The sequence below is a fragment of the Corylus avellana genome, chromosome 2, assembly GCF_965113065.1.
Source record: "Corylus avellana chromosome 2, dhCorAvel1.hap1.2, whole genome shotgun sequence".
NCBI classification, from domain to species: Eukaryota; Viridiplantae; Streptophyta; class Magnoliopsida; order Fagales; family Betulaceae; genus Corylus; species Corylus avellana.
The window spans coordinates 41129206-41138682 of NC_142491.1; positions in this window are offsets into that span (position 1 = coordinate 41129206).

The following is a 9477-nucleotide window of genomic DNA, read 5'->3' on the forward strand; positions in this document are numbered from 1 at the left end:
TTATGAAGGGTAAAAAATATTTTTAATACCTAAAAAGTTGTGCCAAACCAAAAGCTTGTATGTTTGGAAAAAAATTTTAAAAATACTTATTTGACTTTTTTATTCTAAAAATTATCAAAACTCACTTTTTGCAAAAGCTTAAAAATAAAGTTTTTGCTAAAAAAAAAAAAAAAATTGACTAAAAAACTTTTTTTTCAAGCACAATCACAAACATACTTTTAAAAGCTACAAGTGATTCAAAGGAAAACGAATAGATGCCATAGGTAAAGAAGATGTGAGTGCCTTGAGATATCGGACAATAATTCTCTCTATTTTGTCTCAAATGGGTAGCTGAATCGACTAGGGATCATGTCTTGTGAAGCGAAAGTCACTATTTCGAATCCTCCTCTCCCCTCTCTTGTATGGACATGTAAAAAAAAAAAAAAAATTAAAAAAAAAAACCTCTATTTTAAGTGAAATTTAAATGGGCTATTTTATGGTTGAATTTAATTTTATTCTATCTAATCTTGTAAATGGTGTCACATCATTTAATTTTTTTAAATGATGTGAAATCATCCATATCGTTAAATACAACATTAAATTATGACCATCAAATTGATACTAACAATTTCATTTAAAATTGAGAGGATTATGAAATATAAGGCGAAAACAAAATATGAATTGAGGAATTTTTATAAAGGATAACAGAAATTAGAGTATCTGGCTCAATGGCTGGCCATAAATATTTTGTAAATAAAAAAAAAAAATCCCTCAAAAAAAGATTAACAACAAAATCTTGTTTATAAAAGAAAAAAGAAAAAACTTTGGGCTTGCTATCATTTAAGAGGACGTACTTTTTCAGAAGAGTGAGAAATAATGACAGCTAGTTAAGTTTGAATGCCTTTTGATTAGGCATTGTACCTACTGTTTGTTGTCGACATTTAATTATGACTATGATAATGCGAAAGAACCGGAGAGAAATACCCAATTATTACAGTATCGTACTAATCGCATCCCTAAAGTGGAAGGTTTTGCAGTTTTGTTTAACCAAATTCAGCCTTGAGAAGCAAGCACCAACTGTGGGGCCTACGCGTTATCAATGGCCATGTCTAGGATTGGCGCGTGGTCGACAAATATTACAAAAAAAACATTAATATTTTTGCTTATACCCATAAATTAAATTTATTCATATCCATCTATATGTTTTTCTTTTTCTTTCATTTCTACGGTTTTAAAATATAAAAATAAGTTATGTTATGTGTATAACTTTTATCGTGAATTATTCACAAACTAACGTGATAATCTACATTACATTTATCGTGTCAGTTACTTATGACCGGCTCAATAAGTAGGCCACTTAACGTCATTGCTGATAGAATAGGATTATCTCCATTTCACTTTTTTTTTTAAAAAAAAAGGGAAATCATTTCGGTCTCATTAATTGATAAAGTATTACGAGTATAAAGCTCTTACATCATAAAGCAAAAACTCTGAGAAAATCCAAGTCGAAGCTACAAGATTACAAGTTATAAATACATACATAACAATCTAACATTCAAGACCTATCTATGACATCAAAATCCGCTAACCCATGACTAATCTTCAGTTATAATAATAGATCTACTCCAGACAGACTCAATCTGATACATAGGTAACAACATCCTCCTGTAGAAAACTCATCCTCCTCGACTCGCAAGCCAGAAAATTATTCACATACTCAACTCAACAAGCCACGACCACAAAATACAGGAAAAAATAAAGAAAATACACATAAGCCCACAAAACACCATCGGAGGAAGGCTGTTGGATGATTCTAGCCAAAGTGCGAAAAAAAACATCTGCATTTCACTTGAAGTTGATATGAACTATTTTATTGTCTAATGTCCATATTAGATTTTACAGCATTTAACTATGTGCATGATATCACATCATTTAAAAATTTAAAATAACATGATAACTTAAACAACATATACACTGTTACATGTTATGAAATATAATTTAAATTAGGGAGTGTCTTGTTTTATTGCTTAAGGCCCCCCCACATGCAAGGATGGAGCCAAAGCTTGGGATGGGGATGGGTCAAGGACCAAAAAATTTAGTGGGGAGAGGTCAATAGGTAAAAAATATTTTTTTTTACCTTCTAAAATTTTTTTTCCTTGGGTTAGGGGTGCCTACCCACATGGAAGAGAGAGAGAAAGGCCCCAAGAAGGCAAGAAGATGAAGAATAAGACCTTAAATATTAGCCAATAAAAATTGTAAGTGCATTTTAATTTGTCTCCTCCTCATATGGGATATGGAGTTTCGATATTTCGTATATTTTGTATTCTCTCTATATATGACAGTTTTGTATTTTAGCCGTTTATGTATACCCATGTGAGAGATCTAGAGTCTATATTAATAGAACCAATTAAAAAACTTAATTAGTAATTTTGCATCACATAAAATAAGAAAAATGAAAAAAAAAATGATAATATAAAAATCTAAACAAATAATATTAATTAATTTTAAAATATAAGAAAAAGGTCATACTTAAAAATATTATTGCCTTAGGCCTAAAATTTTTGTTGAGCCAACGCTGCAGCTACTAAAAAATTAGATTTACCTGTTAAATTTTATTGCCTTTTTTAAAAAAAAAAAAAAAAAAAAAAAAAAAATTCATGTTGTACCACGTTTTATTTATATAAACTAACATGTGAATTTAGAAAATTATAGTAAAAACCCTATAAGATTTGCAATAAAAAATATATAAACTAAATCATATTGCAACCTTTTCCGGCGAAGGCCCACATCGATCGAACGGGGCACAAATTGAGGAGGCTGTAGGGAGGACAGCGACAATAATCCAGCGAGCTATGCAGCATGTGTGTGACATATATAGACCATGTGGGATCTTACCTTTTCCAAATCATGCACATATATTGGACTCACATTGTGATCGATGTTACAATTTTTTTTTTTTTTAATTTTTTCCCCTGATAAATTTCCTCCAATTTACCCCCAAAAAATTGAATTTTCTGTCCATAAAAAATTAATTGTCACTCACCCAAATACTAAATCAATTAGAAATTCTAAGCCTTAACCAACAATACAAAAAGAGAAATGCTAAAAATCACATTTCTATTTCATAATTATTTTAATAAATTATTATTATTATTTTTTAAATAGACAAAAATTTATCCGAGGGTTAAATTATTAGATGAGTTAAACTCATCTAATAAAATGACATGTGTCCCATAACTATTAAAAAAGCACGTACTTCTAACATGTTATGAGACATGTGTCACTTTATTATATAAGTTTATATAAACTTTTGTCCGGCTCACTCACCAAGCAAGCCTAAGCAAGTTGCTCAGAGAAGAAACGTCTCTTACCGCTCTTAATTAGAGCACTAGCAACAGATGCCCTATATGCCATATTCCATTTTCTATGTTTAGGAAAAATTTCAAAAAAAATCACAAAAAACCACTCACATCAAATTACTTACATTTAACCAACTCTCAATGGTTGCTACAGTGTTTCCCAATGTGTAGAAAACCAAAAGTGATTCTATATACATTATTTTACTATAAGCATTTTTCTTTAATTTCTCATCTTTTATCTTTTTGTCTTTAATTAGAGATTGTGTTGAGATTTTATAAAAAAACTTGAGGGTAGGTAGGAAACTTGTATTTTGTAAATAAATAATATTTTAATAGCATAGAGAAAGGTAAGGGAAGCAATTGTAAAATATATTTTCTTAGGGAAGCAAAAAGTAGTTTTTTGCCCTAAATTTAGGAAAAATCAAAGGAAAACTGCTGCTAGTGCTCTTATAATTTTTTATATATTTTTTTTTTAAAAAAAAATTGAAACGACTAATTAATTGCCAGTTTTGTAAAAGTTGAAAGTGAAAACAGTAATAATATAATAAATGCTGGATCCATTTGGCTAATTTATAAGGTGTAGAATATATAATAAATGGGGAGATCAATAATAAAAAAAAAAAAGGGCATTTTATTCCTTTTATAGTTGCAGAGAAAATACAAAAGTCATAAATGGGCGGTCAATATGAATATCTTCACGGTTGGCGACTCGCATTTGGAGCAGTACGCAGTCAGAGGCCAAAAGGGACGTGTCAAATAGGATAGCGACTTTTAATAACATAAGAATAAATACAAATATAAATATTAACTGTACTAAGAAAAGCCACCCCACTCCCCCCCCCCCCCCCCCCCCCCCCCATCTATTAAAAAGGTGGAAACTGGAAAGGGACCACAAAGAGGCGCGCATGGGCAACAAGTTTTTCATTCTTTTTTCTGGTACAAATATTAATTATGTCTCCTAGTTTAACGGGACCACTAGGTCAATACTGATCAGGTCTTAGCTGCCTTTGCATCAGTAATTTTTTTTCTTTTCTTTTTTAGATGTTCATATGAATCACATATGAGCGAGAATTCGAACTAGTAACTTTCACTTTATTAAGTGTGATCTATAACTGATTAAAACGCATCTGTAATTTTTAGCAAGTTAATATAAGGGTTTTTTTTTTTAAAAAAAAAAAAAAGTAAAATTGTAAAAAAAAAATGTTTTCGTGCATTTAAAAAATAATAATGTTTCGCATAGCATGTAAAAAATGTATGTTTTTAAAAAACACGATGTTAAAAGCCAAACCACAGTTTTATCAAATAAATTGCACTTTTGGAACCGCTAAACTAGTCTAACACATAATATTTTTTGGACAGAATTTTCCTCCAAACTGGGTTGGAGGAACTTCCTTCAACCCAGTCTATAAAAATGACATATGTCTATTTTTTTTAATAACAAGTGAGATGCACATGAGTTTTTAATATTATTTATTTCAATTTTGTCTCTACTATTAAAAAAGATGTACATCTCACATGTTTAAATGACACATATCATTCTTATATACTAACTTGGAGGAATGAACCACTCCTCTCCAATATTAATAGTGCCACCACTTCCTTTGTGCTTCACCGTGCCTCCACCATTGCCGAGTCATGTCATCACCCTAGACCTCCGCTAAGCACCACCCCACTTCCTTGGGAGACCTCCGCTCAACATCGCCGCTTCCTTCAAAGCCATATATGTCATTCTCTGTCGCTCTCGTTCTCCAACGTCCTGCACCACCTCCTTCCTCAGTCACTCCGCTCTTCACCGTTGGCCTCTGTGCCGCCCAAGCGTCCCCACGCATTCGCTAGTGGACCAATACTCCTCCCACGCCGCCCCTTCCACCAGTGCTGGCTATGGATATTTATGTAACCAAAGCTCTTTCCTCCTCCTCTTCGAATCTAGTGAGGACTCATACCTCTCCTTCAACAACCTCCTCTCAATCAGGAATGAAAGTAGCATTTATAGTTTGGGGGAGAAGGGGGAGTATAAAATTAAAAAAAAAATAAAAATAAAAAAATAAAAAAAATAAAAAAATTTGGGGGGCATATTCTAATTTTAAAAAAAATTCTAAGGGCTTTTTTTTTTTAAAAAAAAAAAATAAAATAAAATAGAGAAAACATCCTCCCAAGCTCCCATGTAGTTCCACCATGCTCTCAATGGATATAGCAACTGCCTATAGAAGGAGTTGAGTGACTGATGGACCTTTCGAGATTCGTGCCCCTCTCAATGCTCCTTTTATTATTGTGTTGTGCGGCCCGAATCTTGATTTTTAACCAACATAAAAAAAATTAAAAAAAAAAAAAAAAAACTGAATAATTTTTTAGCCTATTTCCTGTTACTTTATTATTATTATTATTATTATTATTATTATTTTCACTGTTTTTCAGTTTTGGATTTGAAATTGGGAGCCCAACTTTATTTTTTATTTTTTATCCCTTGTAACTTTTTTCCTAATTTACTTTAAAAAACAAAAAACCGTAGCTTCCGATCTCACGTTCTGAAATTGATCAGTAAATATGTTTGAGCACCATCCATGCCAGATTCCAAGGGATCTTTGGTTGCCTTGTGCTTTTCTTTTTATACGCCACCTTTTTCAGAATGCATAAGCCCAAAATAAAAGTAAAGAATTCAGCATGTGCTTTTTCCATGCATATATATATATATATATATATATATATATATGCATGGAAAAAGTTAAAGTATTGCTTTATCATTCACGTGATTGGATGACTTTGACATGTCAATATTCCAGTTTTTTTGCAAATTAATCTTCTCACATATTTACAATTTTTTTTTAAAAAAAAAAGATATTTGGGACTTGATCACTCTCATCAATTTAACCCAATTTAAAAAAGAAAAACTTAGTGGTACGTACTATAATATTGAAACAAAAATAATGTTATTTAGTAAACTGTCGTACAATTAAGAAGACATGATGGTAAAAAGCAACCTTGTTATTTAATGTAAGACTAGTAATCATATGATATGACCCCCACCAAGTTTAACATTTCTAAAAATGCATAAAGGGGCCAGAGACGACGTCGTGGCCTCCAGATAGACAGAGCCGTAGCTCTGGTGCATGTATTATGTATAAGCACGCAGTGCGATCATGATTACGTACAGTTGATGTTTTCCATGATTGCGACCACGACAACACACACCATTGTTTCCCACAGATAACATTCTCGGAAATTTTATATTTCTTTGATGAGTTTTGTTGAAGATTCTTTGCCAAAAAATTACAGGAAATAGCTAGCTAGAGAGCATTTGCTGCCCCTCTCTCTATCTCACTCTGCTGGAAATGGTACTCTGATGGGTCCTGCTTCATGTGGAAATGTTGTGGTTCCCTTCCCCCCCCTGAGTAAAATAAATGAAACCCAAAAAAGAAAAAAGAAGAAGGAATCGTTGGTAGAAGAAATCCAGCCAGCCAGCCAGGGGAATATTACTTGGAGTTGTTCCACATCAAAACCTAAGCAATGATTATGGAAAGGGCTCCACAGCTCTACCCTATGTGCTCTTGTGGCAATGTCATGTCAACATTGCACGCAGAGAATTGTTCTTTCATCATTTCCATTCATTTCATCACCATCACCCTTCACCAACTCACTCCTGGCCTCCAGATACATTTTTAGACTGTCCAGATGGATTCCTATCTTTTCCTCTCAATCAAATGATGGGGGGTTTTGGGAAGAGTTGAGACTTCTTTTGAAGTTCGTGCCCTTTCTTGTCCCTCCATTATGTTATGTACGACTTTGACTTTGTTTCAATACTACTCATTTCATTTTTTTTAATATTTTCTTACTTTTTACATTACATTAATTATTTTTTATTGTTATTAAAATAAAAAAATCACTACAAAATAAAAATTATTTTGTAGTGATTTTTTTATTTTTTCATACCAAACATTCTTACTTTTTTTTCACTTTTTTTTTTTTTTTAAAAAAAAAAAATTTTCTTACATTTTTTTTTTTTTTCATTAATCAACTGTTGCTACAATATGGACCAAAACCCTTTAACAAGCATACCCAGAGGCAAGTTTTCTCGACGTCTATTCCAAAAATTCTTAGGGTTGCATCATTCATTATAAACATTTACTTTTCTTGCGGTACTAAGCGTGTTGTATTGGGGCTTATTGTTGGGTTGCCCAACTATTTTTTTTGTGTTTCTTTATGTAATTTAGTCCCTTTTCCCATCCTGACCTTGTTGTAATATGAGAAATGTTATATATTATACTTTTATTTTACTAGATTGATGTGATAGTATCTATCGAACCTAATTTTTATTTTTTAGCAATGACTGATGGGTACTATTATATCAATCCAATAAAATAAAAGTGAGATGAGAGCGTAGTATATAGCATTACTCTTGAATATTGCAAATTTGTAACCGAAGTGAAGCCAACCTCCTCCGTTACAATTAGACTTTTAGTAATTAATATTATTCTTTTGAAAAGTATTTCATAGAATCCATTTTCACCTTTTTGACATTTGTATTTTTTAAAAGTAAGATTAAAATTAAGGGCACATGTATATAAGTTTGTGAAATCTTTTATGAAAAGAGATTCTTGAAAAAGTAAAGGTATTGGATTCACCAACAACTTATCAATAGCAAACCATAAGATATATACTCAACATGTTTCATCTAATTGAATCAAATCCATTACCATGTACTAGTATTTAGACGATAATATATGTACATTAATGCAAAGTTTATCATATTATTTGTAAGGTAATTTGGTTTGTTAAATTAAAAGTTTAAAATAAACGATTAATTTAATATTCTAATACTCATCCTTACGTCTGGATTCCAACTCCAACTCCTTAATAAGTGAGGTTTACGTAGCACGTGAAATATTTAATTAAAATAAAATGTTCAAATTCAGAATTTTTGCTCTAATATTATATTGAGTTAATATATTAAAATATTAATATGTTTTTATATATTCTAACATTATAAAAAGTGATCGACTTAATTATTTAATTAAACATTCTAACATGTTGAAAATTTTTCAAAGTGCATAACATGTAGTCTACATGCATCGAATATAGTTTTGTTTTCAAATTTCTCACTCAATAAATAAAGATATCTTGTTTTTTTTTTTCTTTCTCGAATAATGTATCTTTCTCCTCAGAATTCAGATCCAGTTTTCAATTTCTTTTTTTCTATTCATATTTTTTCTCCACTCGAGGGAGTAGAACCCTACCAAACTTGTATAATCACAAACTTGCAAAGACCAAACTGTTCAATCAAAATATTACTTTAACCCAATCTCACACTCATAGAGTAGGATATGACAATTTTCATCGACTTCAATAATTAATGGTCATTGCTACATCAGTTCAGTAGAATGGAGACGAACATTGCTTTACTCATTAAATTGACATATCAATTTAATATGCCGTACGTGGTGAAGAAAACTTTATTTAATTAATATATTTGTGGGGGTGACAAGCTCCCCGGATGCTCCCACATAAAGAAAAATATTTCCAACAGGCAACAGATAGGACCCCAACAATTGTTTTTGTTTTGAAACATTATATAAATAGTCGTGGGATCCAACAAAGGGAAAGGAAAAGCATTTTTCCTCCTCTTTGGATATAATCCACACACAAAAAGGGAGGGAGGGGGGGGGGGGGGGGTCCCCAAACACCAACCAATTGAATATATTTCGGGTCAATTCCACCGGCCCCAAAGCTGGGCCGACACGCCGGCAGGTGTGCAGCGTGAGGACGGAGACGCATCGTCACATTTGCATGGGTGTCATTCCGGCAGTTTGTAGGAGTTTGTGAGGAGCATAATAAATTTGGACTCACAAAAATTGCTTTCTTTAATGAGGTCCAGAATTTTGTGTTAGGAGGAATCAAACATCAATCAAAGGACATGGATGGAGGGCAGGGGGCAGACCATCCCCCAGCCTGTCTCTCATATGCTCAGATTCCAGTTTTCTTTTCTACATTATTTACCTGATCGATCACCCCCGACACTCAAATCAATGTCGCTTTTCGAGGTTGGCTGACTCCTCAATTAATTAATTATTAAATAAATAAATAAAAAATGTTGTGCAGACACGTTGAGCAACGTTAATTCAGTCAAAGAAATTGGCCATGTCCC